Source organism: Schistocerca gregaria, chromosome 2 (genome assembly GCF_023897955.1).
Source record: "Schistocerca gregaria isolate iqSchGreg1 chromosome 2, iqSchGreg1.2, whole genome shotgun sequence".
NCBI lineage: Eukaryota > Metazoa > Arthropoda > Insecta > Orthoptera > Acrididae > Schistocerca > Schistocerca gregaria.
This window is the reverse complement of record NC_064921.1, coordinates 831638876-831652794: the sequence shown is the minus strand read 5'-3', so window position 1 is coordinate 831652794 and position 13919 is coordinate 831638876. Positions and strand designations below refer to the sequence as shown.

The 13919-nt window shown below is 44.1% G+C and overlaps 1 protein-coding gene and 1 pseudogene across 1 annotated transcript in view; one reads left to right on the top strand and one right to left on the bottom strand.

Moving 5' to 3' along the window:
* The window catches only part of LOC126335184 (protein 5NUC-like), a 346258-nt gene that overhangs the window by 226192 nt on the left and 106147 nt on the right, over window positions 1–13919 (bottom strand). The gene's annotated exons all lie outside the window — the stretch shown is intronic.
* Window positions 3648–3765, top strand: LOC126337088 (5S ribosomal RNA; annotated as a pseudogene).

Here is a 13919-nt window from a genome sequence, read left to right as displayed (position 1 = left end):
CGGCCAAGGACCACGCCGAAGCATTAGTGCTGACAACGTGTGCCGGAAGGTCACGTCGCACCGAAAGGAATTAAAAGGCCAAAACTCTCCGCTCTGTATTTCAAATGCCAGCATGGACACTGCCCTCTGTGGAGCGGAGCGACCTGAGCGAAATGGAACATTCGACGAAAACAACGCCTATACTCCGCAAAAAGCACTTTACGGTGCGTGGAGTACTGCTAACTTTGACGTTGTAACGTATCGATATTAAGCTCCTTACTTATCCAGAATGAGATTTTCACTCTGCAGCGGAGTGTGCGCTGATATGAAACTTGCTGGCAGATTAAAACTGTGTCCTGGACCGAGACTCGAAGTCCGGACTTCCTTACTTATCGCAGCTTTTCCATGGAGAGAGAGACTGTTTTGGTGTAATACCTCAACAGTGTCAAAGAGTGGGTGGTCACGCAGCGTTTTGGCACAGATTTTAGAGTATACAGAAAGGAAAGAAGTGGACGACTCCTTTGATGTGTATGAAGTCAGTGCCGGCCGCTGTGGTCGAGCGGTTCTAGGCGCTTCAGTGTGTAACCGAGCGACCGCTACGGCCACAGATTCGAATCCTGCCTCGGGCACGAATGTGTGTGATGTCCTTAGGTTAGTAAGTTTTAAGTAGTTCTAAGTTCTAGGGGACTGATGACCTCAGATATTAAGTCCCATAGTGCTCAGAGCCATTTGAACCATATTGTATGAAGTCAAGCGTTGCGCTCGACGTCATACTGAAAACGAGTAACAGCGAAACGGTAGCTCCTAAATTGACATTCTTATGCAGTGAAGCAATTTAACTGGCTAAATTAAAACTTTTACGAAAGTAAACGCTAATGAAACAAGTTGTGATAAATCTTTAGTTAAAAGCTTGTCACATAAGTTTTTAAATTAATTACTGTTCGAATGTGCAAAATATGAACTGCTACTGCTTTTATCTTCAGATGACAATGAAGCTACTTTGTTTTGTAAATACTGTTCTTTTTTTCCTTGCAGTATTTTTATTTTACTTCCTAATTTTTATTCTCTGGATCTTTGAGCTGATAAATCAACTTTACTTCCAACAGAAATACCCGTTATGGGACACTATGCAGGAATTTCAGTGTTTGCGTCAGTGGTGAAATTTTGAATTATATTTCTAACCTGAAAGTAACATATAGATGTTACTTTAAATGAAGACAGTGCGCTCGATTAAAATTTTATTTATTCAGTTGTTTTGAATTAGGAAATTGGATATTTGTGGTAAGGTCTGAGACCAAACTGCTGAGGTCATCGGTCCCTAGACTTACACAATGCTTAAACTAACTTACGCTAAGGACGACACACACACCCATGCCCGAGGGTGGACTCGAACCGATGGGGGGGGGGGGGGGGGGGAGGGGGAGGGAGGGGGGGGAGCCACGCGGACCGTGACAAGACGCCATAGACCAAGCGGCTACCCCGCCCGGCTTTGAATTAGGCCCAGACCGATACGTTCCCTCTAACATACTATGTAATGTGAATCATTTTCGTTTAATAAATTACCTTTCGTAAGTGTTGCGAAGAAACTTTTGACATGATTTGTCCTAAATATGAGATATGTTTTAGCTTTTCCACTTGGTAACTGTTGGTGTAGAATGACTCCTTTTTCATCATTTTTCATCTTCCAGTGTTAAGTACAACAACAACTCGCGATCACTCATTTTGAGAAACGAGCGTCTGCTAGCACGAACTGTTCACGACTGAGCTGCAGGCTACTTGCACGTGGAATGCCGTCCAATAAAAAACTTTAACTTCTGTTTTCTCCGTAATGTAGTGAGATGTGACTTTTCCTTCAACTTTAAATACAGTTTCGATATGCTAGCTACATTTAATACACAGCAACATATCACCTGAATAACTAATCATACGTAAAGTAGCCGGTGATGACATTCACTGCAAACACTTCAAATTTAATGCTGCAGAGTTCTTGAAGATTGAGTATCACAGTAACTATGACCAATACCGAAAAAACAGACACTTCATCGTCGAGCTGTGATATGAAGCTAAAACATACGATAGAAACCAATCTTGTACGCCAATTAGTTTCTTCAGAACCGAATGTCAGGCGTTATATACAGTAATGAAGAAACCACGGAAATGCGAAACAAGGCGTTTTTAATTTTTTAAAGGAATACGAGAATCTCTGTCGAAAACTCCAGTTGATGTAGCTTTGTGGCGTTTACGTACAGTATTTTTTTTACAGTTTAATGAGCTTTCATTGTTTACAGGGGGAAAATTGGGAAAATCATTTTTCTCATGTAGTGCTATCAGCCGCACCGTGCAAACCGCTAGTTACATTCATGCGCGGGCTTTTCTCTTACTACTGCTCATTATAGATTTGTAATTTTGGTAGTACACAAAACCTGTAGGTAAACCAAGCAGCTAAAATGCAAAATTAATAAAATAAAAAAGTTGTATCCTTTCGCCTTTGGCTTCAGACACAGCTGTTTACTCGGTTTCGATATGGCAGACTTGGCGCATGCGCGCTAACTTGTGGTGTATGGAATGCGGCCGAGTATGCATTTTGTGTTCTGTTCTGTGGTCTTGGTGTGCATAGTGGAGTCGTTGTTGGGCTTCCGCACGTAGCGGTCTTGCGCAGCCGCCTCACGAACAAACTGTATGAAAAAACTGCTAGGAAGTGTAATCAAGAGTTCAAAGGGTTGCGTCGGTTCGTAGCAGAAACCTGTTTGAGTAAATCAGTTATTTCACGGAAAGGCGGAATTATTTCTGAGTCCGGCCGTTGTAGCCGAGTGGTTCTAGGCGCTTCAGTCCGGAACCATGCTGCTGCTACGGTCGCATCGATGCCTTGGGCATCGATGTGTGTGTTTGTTAGATTTAAGTAGTTCTAAGTCTAGGGGACTGATGACTTCAGATTTAAGTCCCTTAGTGCTTAGAGCCATTTAGTTCTGAGATTTACAGTTGAAACAGTGTTGCTTTTGTGAATCAGTAATTTACTTGGAGGAACATATTGACAGTAGAAGGTAAATGACAAGACTTCCGTGACCAGTGATAACTTGTTTAATCAGGTGTAGCATAGCAATGATTACTTTAGTAATAGTGTGGGACTGGATGAGGTTTGGTATTGTTATGGAAGTGTGTTACGAACTAAAGGGACAATAAAAGAAAGTAATTTGACTCGTACTTTTATTATTTCAAAATGCTTCCTTTTTTAACTTAAAAACTTTAATATTTGAAAAGTATAAGAGACTCGTGGTCGGATTAATTTCGTACCGAAGCGTGTTCTCCCAGTAAAGCCACCAAACTTGGATCCGATAGCAGCAAAAATACGTATATAAAATGAGAGTAACAGGTACAGCCGTATTACATTTGGCTCATCGCGAAAAGACAACCGCTTTTCGGTTAAGAATGGTAATTAGGTTCCTTTACAATTTATGGGATCACAACCACTTTCCTCATTTCCCCGTTCTATTTGCGAACTGTGCGTGGTAGAAACTCTCGGTATATCTCTGCATGAGCTATAACGTCTCTGGTTTTCTCGTCACGGCCATTTCGCGAGGCGTATATGGAAAGCAGTGAGTGAACGTACTCCCCAGTTTGAAGAAAAATCGTATGAAATTAGCAATTTCAACTTTATTAGTAAACTTACGGGCAACGGCCTTGCCGCAGTGAATACACCGGTTCCCTTGAGATCACCGAAGTTAAGCACTGTCGGGCGTGGTCGGCACTTGGATGGGTGACCATCCAGGCTGCCATGCGCTGTTGCCATTTTTCGGGGTGCACTCAGCCTCGTGATGCCAATTGAGGAGCTACTCGACCGAACAGTAGCGACTTCGGTCAAGAATACCGTCATAACGACCGGGAGAGCGGTGTGCTGACCCCACGCCCCTCCTATCCGCATGACAAGGCGGTCAGATGGTCCCGCTAGGTCACTAGTGTCCTGAAGGCGGAGTGATTTTTTTAATTAGTAAACTTATGCCCTTATGAGGAAGATATTTCCCAAAGGACTGGGGTTCACAAACAACTTTAGAAATTTGGAGCCACTTCAATTTTAGAATCAGTTCACGACTTTCATGAAATGTTTCTTCAAGCACAGGATAACAGTCTGCCCTAGCTGCTGCTTCTGTACTAGAAGTTTCACTGGCTAATCCACTTGACGCTAAGTTGGCCACACTAACAACAATTACTGTAGTAGTAATTTCACTTTCCAAGTGAGGTTAAGAGCTCAATCTCTCGTCAACAACCTGACCATTAGAGGCAGCACTGGTTGAACAAGCATGGGGAAGGGAGTCGCACTGACCTCTTCGAAGGACCCTTCCAGTTAGTTACATCAAATATGGATGTGGTAAATAAGGATCATTTCTGCCGAATACAAGTCTATTATTCTACGGACGCTATTGCCCTGGCTGATGCGTTTTGTAAGGCTAAGGAAGGTCGTATAAAAGTTTTCTCGATGTAAGCAATAGCTCAGGCCTGAAACGAACGCCTGCATAGTGCCCTATCTATCCTAAGGACACAATAAGCTTCCGCTGCCGCTAAAGGTTTTCTTATAAATGTTACAGTACTTGGAATCGCCGTTCAGTCCTCTCACAGGCACTATGCACCTAATGACTTCGCCGAAGAAGTCCTTACGTAGGACGCTTTCCTTGTGAACTGACGTAACCGGCACATAAACTTGCTGACAGGGGAATCTATATTCTGTACTATTTGTAGATCACAGGTCGTTCCCAGTTCAGTGGTCGCTGGATAGCAGAGAGGAATTCTCTGAGAGGCTACACAAGAGCACAGTGAGGATCCTGAAGCGTTCACCATAAAAAACACCATACAGTGAGGTGAAAAAGGTCATGGCATACCTCCTATTACCGTGCCTCACCTCCTCCTTCCCGATGTGTTGCAGCAACTCGACGTGGCATCGGCTCAACAAGTCATTGAAGTAGCCGAACATAACCGTTTTCAGTTAATGACCGGTTCAGTTGGACCATACGACCCTGTCCATTCCATGTAAACACAGCGCACATCATTATGGAGCAAACACCAGCTTGCGTTGTTAAAAATTTCGTGGATCTGCGCCACACTGTAACCCTACTATCAGCTCTCATCAGCTGAAATCGGGGCTCATTTGACCACAGTTTTCCATCTTTGACGCACTGTCCTACCGGATACGCTCGTAGTTAGTCCCAAATTTATTTCTGCGGCCATTTTGATCAGTGTTGCTTGTTTGCTAGGGCTGACAGCTCTACACAAACGCCGCTGCTCTTGGTCGTTAAGTGAAGGCTGTCGGCCACTTCGTTGTCCGTGTTGAGAGGTAAAGTCTGAAATTATATATTCTCGACACACTCTTGAGACTGTGGATCTCGGATTATTGATTTGCCTAACGGTTTCCGAAATGAAATGTCCCAGGCGCCTAGCTCCAAGTACCATTGTGCATTCAAAGTCTGTTAACTCGTGTAGTGCGCCCATAATGACATTGAGAACTTTTTCATATGAATCGCATGAGTACCAGTGACACCTCCACCAAATCATTGCTCTTTTATACATTGTGTACGCGATACTACAGCCATGTCTTTTGTGCATACTGCTCGACTTTTGTCATTTCAGTGTACTAGGCATGACAGTGCTGGAAGAAGGCATGACGCTTAGGATGTAATGTCTTGTCAACGACGTCGTCATTAGAGACGGAGCACAAGCTCGGAATGTGAAGGTCAGGAAAAGGAAATACTTTGTGTCTTTTCAAAGGATCGGCCCAGAACCTCAGTGCCTGACCGTGAATTCGAACCAAACCACTGTCCTTCTGAAGGCGAGACCAATGTCTTACTACAGCGCCACCCAAGTCGGTAGCAGGATTTTTTAAACTGTTTTATTTATTCTGGCAAGATTAAAACCGTCGAGCTCTGTCTTACAACCAGGCGTACTACCTATTTTACATTATGTTCACACGATAACACACATGTTACAGGGGTGGAAAAATAAGGAAACACCAAAAACACAACACGTTAGCCGGCCGGGGTGGCCGTGCGGTTCTAGGCGCTACATTCTGGAGCCGCGCGACCGCTACGGTCGCAGGTTCGAATTCGGCCTCGGGCATTGATGTTTGTGATGTCCTTAGGTTAGTTAGGTTTAACTAGTTCTAAGTTCTAGGGAACTGATGACCTCCGATGTTAAGTCCCATAGTGCTCGGAGCCACAACACGTTATACGCCTAAAATGCTGTACGTAAGCCGCTGACATTCGAAACAGCTTCTAGTCGTCACGGAATGGATAAATACAGGCCCTGTATTGTTGTCAAGGTACTCTTCCTGAACTGTAGTTGCACGTTAAGGCATCGATGATGGAGGTGGATAGCGATCACGCACCCTTGCCTTCAGAGTCGACCACAAAACCCCAACAATACTGAGATCTGGTGACTGCGGTGGTCAGGGGACAGGGGAAAGTTCATCCTCGTGCTCAGGAAACCAGCCCTGGACGATACTAACTGTGTGAGCAGAACCCGTGCCGTACCGGAACACAGCGTCAGCAGTGGGGAACAAACATTGTACCATGGGATGCACCTGATCAGCCAAAATGGTCGCGTAATCCTTGGCAGTAATGCGACCGTGCAGGGTAACCAAGCAGTCCGCGTAATATCACGGTAAGGCTCCCTAAACCATCATCAGAGCCCCGGCCAAGTTTCACCCTTGGAACATGAACTCTGCCAGAGGTTGCAAATAGTGTGGAACCAGACTCATCCGACCGAATGGTTTTCTTCAATTGCTCTATAATCCAGGTTTTATGTGTTCGACACAAAATTTTTGTTACGGACCTTTGCATCACTTGTGTGTGGTTTTGTAATACCAGCTCGCCCAATAGTTCTCTGCTCCGGGATCTCTCTACGCAGAAATTGATCTGACGGACTGAAAAACGAAAAAAGGAAGTGGCGTACGATGATTAACGGAGAGAGAACTGCCATATGTGTTACACTTTAGCCGGCCGGAGTGGCCGTGCGGTTCTGGGCTCTACAGTCTGGCACCGCGTGACCGCTACTGTCGCAGGTTCAAATCCTGCTTCGGGCATGGATGTGTGTGATGTCCTTAGGTTAGTTAGGTTTAAGTAGTTCTAAGTTCTAGGGGACTTATGACCTCAGCAGTTGAGTCCCATAGTGCTCAGAGCCATTTGAACCATTTTATTTTTTGTTAGTCTTTATGGAAAATTTATGAAGTTGGCAAAAGGAAGCTCTTCAGCATTTTCTTGAATGCAACCGCACAGGGCACTCCAAAGAGCAGGGCAGCCACAGTGAAGGAATTTGTGAACGACATTCAACCACTTATGCCAGTTACTGGGCAGCGAGTGATGGTTACGCAACTTGTCTGGCCGCAACCACCCTAACTGGGCGTATGAAACGCTGACGTAGTCGTATAGACGGAAGTTGCAGATGTAACTCTCACAAGTGTCTATAGTTAGCTCTGAACGTTTAGACTTCTCACAATCAGTGCCGTGTTGGATTGCTTTGTATTCGTCTCCTCTATGGATTACCCCACACAGCCTCTTATGATAGTGGGCTAATGGCGGAATAAGGGGGTATATGAGGATAAGGAGGGGTAACCGTGGTCCAGGGGTAGCGTCTTTGATTCATAATCAAATCGTCTTCGGTCTCGGGTTCGATCCCCGCCACTGCCTAAATTATTAATAAATAATCAGCATTGGCGGCTGAAGACTTCCGGCATAAGAAGTCAGCCTCATTCTGCCAACGGCCTTGTCAAAGAGGGCGGAGGAGCGGATAGAGGTTCAGGGCACTCACTTGTCCTAGGGGTGGGAAATTGCCCCTAAAGGCGGAAGAATCAGCAATGATCAACGACATGAGGATGCACAAGGCAATGGAAACCACTGCATTAAAGACACGTAACGTGTATCCACAGGACATGTGGCCTGTAGTTGAAGAAGTGTCATGATGATCTCTCCATTGGCAAAAGATTCCGGAATAGTCCCCCATTCGTATCTCCGGGAGAGGACTGCCATGGGGGAGGTTACCATGAGAAAAAGATTGAATAATCAACGAAAGGATAATGTTCTACGAGTCGGGGCCTGGAATGTCAGAAGCTTCAACGTAGTAGGGAAACTAGAAAATCTGAAAAGGGAAATGCAAAGGCTCAATCTAGATATAGTAGGGATCAGTGAAGTGAAGTGGAATGAAGACAAGGATTACTGGTCAGATGACTATCGGGTAATATCAACAGCAGCAGAAAATGGTATAACAGGTGTAGGATTCGTTATGAATAGGAAGGTAGGGCAGAGGGTGTGTTACTGTGAACAGTTCAGTGACCGGGTTGTTCTAATCAGAATCGACAGCAGACCAACACCGACAACGATAGTTCAGGTATACATTCCGACGTCGCAAGCAGATAGAGAAAGTTTATGAGGATATCTAATAGTCATGGGCGACTGGAATGCAGTTGTAGGGGAAGGAGTAGAAGAAAAGGTTACAGGAGAATATGGGCTTGGTACAAGGAATGAAAGAGGAGAAAGACTAATTGAGTTCTGTAACAAGTTTCAGCGAGTAATAGCGAATACCCTGTTCAAGAATCAAAAGAGGAGGAGGTATACTTGGAAAAGGCCGGGAGATACGGAAAGATTTCAATTAGATTACATCATGGTCAGACAGAGATTCCGAAATCAGATACTGGATTGTAAGGCGTCCCCAGGAGCAGATATAGACTCAGATCACAATATATTAGTGATGAAGAGTAGGCTGAAGTTCAAGACATTAGTCAGGAAGAATCAATACGCAAAGAAGTGGGATACGGAAGTTCTAAGGAACGAAGAGATATGTATGAAGTTCTCTAACGCTATAGATACAGCAATAAGGAATAGCGCAGCCGGCTGCGGTGGCCGTGCGGTTCTGGCGCTACAGCCCGGAACCGCGGGGCTGCTACGGTCGCAGGTTCGAATCCTGCCTCGGGCATGGGTGTGTGTGATGTCCTTAGTTTAGTTAGGTTTAAGTAGTTCAAGTTCTAGGGGACTTATGACCTAAGATGTTGAGTCCCACAGTGCTCAGAGCCATTTGAACCTTTTGTATAGCGCAGTAGGCAGTACAGTTGAAGAGGAATGGACATCTCTAAAAAGGGCCATCACAGAAGTTGGGAAGGAAAACATAGGTACAAAGAAGGTAGCTGCGAAGAAACCATGGGTAACAGAAGAAATACTTCAGTTGATTGATGAAAGGCGGAAGTACAAACATGTTCAGGGGAAAATCAGGAATACAGATATACAAGTCGCTGAGGAATGAAATAAATAGGAAGTGCAGGGAAGCTAAGACGAAATGGCTGCAGGAAAAATGTGAAGACATCGAAAAAGATATGATTGTCGGAAGGACAGACTCAGCATACAGGAAAGTCAAAACAACCTTTGGTGACATTAAAAGCAACGGAGGTAACATTAAGAGTGCAACGGGAATTCCACTGTTAAATGCAGAGGAGAGAGAAGACAGGTGGAAAGAATACATTGAAAGCCTCTATGAGGGTGAAGATTTGTCTGATGTGATAGAAGAAGAAACGGGAGTCGATTTAGAAGAGATAGGGGATCCAGTACTATAATCGGAATTTAAAAGAGGTTTGGAGGACTTACGGTCAAATAAGGCAGAAGGAATAGATAACATTCCATCAGAACTTCTAAAATCATTACGGGAAGAGGCAACAAAACGACTATTCACGTTGGTGTGTAGAATATATGAGTCTGGCGACATACCATCTGACTTTCGGAAAAGCACCATCCACACAATTCCGAAGACGGCAAGAGCTGACTGGTGCGAGAATTATCGCACAATCAGCTTAACAGCTCATGCATTGAAGCTGCTTACAAGAATAATATACAGAAGAATGGAAAAGAAAATTGAGAATGCGCTACGTGACGATCAGTTTGGCTTTAGGAAAAGTAAAGGCACGAGAGAGGCAATTCTGACGTTACGGCTAATAATGGAAGCAAGGCTAAAGAACAATCAAGACACGTTCATAGGATCTGTCGACCTGGAAAAAGCGTTCGACAATATAAAATGGTGCAAGCTGTTCGAGATACTGAAAAAAGTAGGGGTAAGCTATAGGGAGCGACGGGTCATATACAATATGTACAACAACCAAGAGGGAATAATAAGAGTGGACGATCAAGAACGAAGTGCTTGTATTAAGAAGGGTATAAGACAAGGCTGTAGCCTTTCGCCCCTACTCTTCAGTCTGCAGATCGAGGAAGCAATGATGGAAATAAAAGAAAGGTTCAGGAGTGGAATTAAAATAGAAGGTGAAAGGATGTCAATGAGATGCGCTGATGACATTGCTATCCTTAGTGGAAGTGAAGAAGAATTAAATGATCTGCTGAACGGAATGAACAGTCTAATGAGTACGCAGTATGGTTTGAGAGTAAATCGGAGAAAGACGAAAGTAATGAGAAGTAGTAGAAATGCGAATAGCGAGAAACTTAACATCAGGATTGATGGTCACGAATTCAACGAAGTTAAGGAATTGTGCTTAGGTAGCAGTAAAATAACCAATGACGGACGGAGCAAGGAAGACATCAAAAGCAGACTCGCTATGGCAAAAAAGGCATTTCTGGCCAAGAGAAGTCTACTAATATCAAATACCGGCCTTAATTTGAGGAAGAAATTTCTGAGGATGTACGCCTGGAGTACAGCATTATATGGTAGTGAAACATGGACTGTGGGAAAACCGGAACAGAAGAGAATCGAAGCATTTGAGATGTGGTGCTATAGACGAATGTCGAAAATTGGGTGGACTGATAAGGTAAGGAATGAGGAGGTTCTACGCAGAATCAGAGAGGAAAGGAATCTGTGGAAAACATTGATACGGAGAAGGGACAGAATGATAGGACATCTGCTAAGACATGAGGGAATGACTTCCATGGTACTAGAGGGAACTGTAGAGGAAAAAGAGATTTGAATACGTCAAGCAAATAATTGAGGACGTAGGTTGCAAATGCTACTCTGAGATGAAGAGGTTAGGGCAGGAAAGGAATTCGTGGCGGGCCGCATCAAACCAGTCAGTAGACTGATAAAAAAGAGGTTAAGAGCCAACTGGCAACTGGTTTCCGAACCATTGGTACTCTGTCATTTACCACAACTGAGACAATTCACGTGAGTGGAATGGACAGTAGCTGCCAAAAATAAATCTTGGAATCTATTGAGTATCATGTACCATACATACCCCTCATACCTCTGGCGTTATGGAAATTTGATCGTTGTCTCACTATCTGTTAATGTTACTTGAACGCAGGAAGATCAGAGTATAATGTTCCGTCGCCTGCAAGGCGATTAGAAATGAAATGCAAGCTCGGATTGGACAAATTGGGGAAAGAAGTCAGTGTTGTCTTTTCGGTAGTACCATACCGGACCTCACTTTAATTGAGGATACCTAAACGTGAATGTCAGTCAGATACCAGTATTCGCTTACTTGTCGTTTGAACAGACAACAAAAACATTAGATATTATCTAAGGAATGAATGGGGACGAATTGGCCATGCTACATTAAGAAGCAGAATGACGAAGGAGTACAACAATTACACTGTGATCACAAAAGTCATGGGATATCTCCTAATGTCGTGCTGGACTTATGCGTAGTGCAACAATTCAACGTGACATGCACTCAACAAGTCGTTGGAAGTCGCCTGCAGAAATATGGAACCATGTAGCCTCTATATCCGTTCATGATTACGAAAGTGTTACCGATGCAGGATTTTGGGCACAAAACGAACTCGCGATTACGTCCACGTCGAGTGATCTTTGCTGGACAAATCATTCGTTCGAATTATCCAGAATGTTCTTCAAACCTATCACTAATAATTGTCAGCCTGGTGAAATGAAGCATTGTCATCCATAATAATGCCAGTCCATGAATGGCTGCAAATGGTCCAAAATAGTCAATGGTCGTTTCAATTGGAACAGAGGACCTGCTCCATTCTGTGTAGACACTCCGTTACGGGGCCACTATCAGCTTGCACAGTGTCTTGTTGACAACTTGGGTCCACGGCCTTATGGGGTCTGCACCACATTCGAACCGTGCTATCAGTTATTACCAACTGTTATTGGGACTGATCTGGCCAGGCCACGGTTTTCCAGTGGACCAGCGTCCAACCGTTATGGTAACGAGCCCAGGAGAGGCGATATCGTGCTGTTAGCAAAGGCACTCTCGTCGGTCGTCTGCTGCCTTAGCCCATTAACGCCCAATGCCGCCGCACTAACCCAACGGTTACTGTCGTCGAAAGTCTCACATTGATTACTGGTATTCTCGGAACGCTCTTGACGCTGTGATTCCGAATTGAAATGTTCCATGTGTCTAGCTCCAACTACAATTCCGCTTTCAAAGCCTGTTATTCCCGTCGTGCGGCCATAATCACTTCGGAAACTTTTTCACATGAATCACTTGAGTGTGAATGTCAGCTCTGCCATGGCTCTTCCCTTTTATGCCTTGTATATGCCATACTACCGCCATATGTATTCTGCATATCGCTACCCCATGACTTTTGTCACCTGAGTTTGTATTCGTTCCCTTTATTTCCAATATCTTCCTCAATTTCTTCCTCGGTTGGATTTCAAGCTTGTATGCGAGTCTTTTCCTCCTGAGTACTAGACACGCCGAAGCAGTGTATAAAAGTGGGTTAAACGAGACGTACTTTCCACCACATAGGTCTTAGTCGCAAAGAGAGTGTTCAAATTCAAATGGTTCTAAGCACAATAGGACTTGACATCTGAGGTCATAAGTCCTCTAGTCATAGAACTGATTAAACCTAACTAACCAGAGGACATCACACACATTCATGCCCGAGGCGGGACTCGAACCTGCGACCGTAGCAGCAGCGCGGTTCCGGACTGAAGGGCCAAGAACCGCTCGGCCACAGCGGCTGGCAAAGACAGTGTTGATGCACACGTAGCAAACTTTCTAGGAATGGGTTATTTGAATAGGACCCATAGGATAAATCTACCCTGCTTTTAAGTACTTTAACAGTTGACGGAGGTTGCAGTCACGACAGAGAGAGAGAGAGAGAGAGAGAGAGAGAGAGAGAGAGAGAGAGAGAGAGAGAAGGGGAGGGAGGTCTGCAGATAGTGTTAAAAAAAATAAATCACCAAATTAAGCAAAACCGTAACACAAGATTAATCTAAAAAACAATCAGGTAAATAGAATGTTGTTATAGATTTCACAAGAAGTGCGCCCGAGTGATTTATTAGCACCGAATTTTACACTAGAACGTTAAACTTGCCATACGAAGCTTCCTTCATTGGATACCAGTAAGTCCCACTCCACGTATCTCGCTGAGATACTTCAGTGTAGCGAGAATATCCCCTGTTGCAATTGAATGTGAACTTTAAACGCACTTTTAGTCGAGAAATAATGATCGACATTCCCTATCTCACCAAGAAACGTCTATGAGCTTCTCAAGTGAGCTTCTCAAGTAATAAAATTCAAGTACCCTTTGTGAACTGCAAAATGAGAGCCCGCGTGACACAAGTATATTGTTTTCCTTTGGCTTATATCTTAGCAAGCTCATACTGTTGCACAATTATCAGTTATCAGGGTCGCTCTGAAACGAAGACTTGCAAAATCGGAACGGCTATCTTCAATCGGACGCAATTGACATTCTTCTTTTACAGAGCTGGTGTGTTTTGTCTTACTTGTGACCAGTTAGTTATTTGCATTTTCCATGGATCATAATTAGAATATCGTGGCGTAATGTGTGACTAACCAGTCTGCAGTTATAATACATTTTCTTAGCGATACCGATGGCAAGATGCTATTTATGTGATCTTTTACATTAATCTTTAGCTACCTGTTTTCTTAATTTGGTAATTACACTTAACTCTGTAGGCCTCTCTCTCTCTCTCTCTCTCCCCCCCCCCCCCCCCCTCTCTCTCTCTCTCTCTCTCTCTCCGACACACACACACACACACAC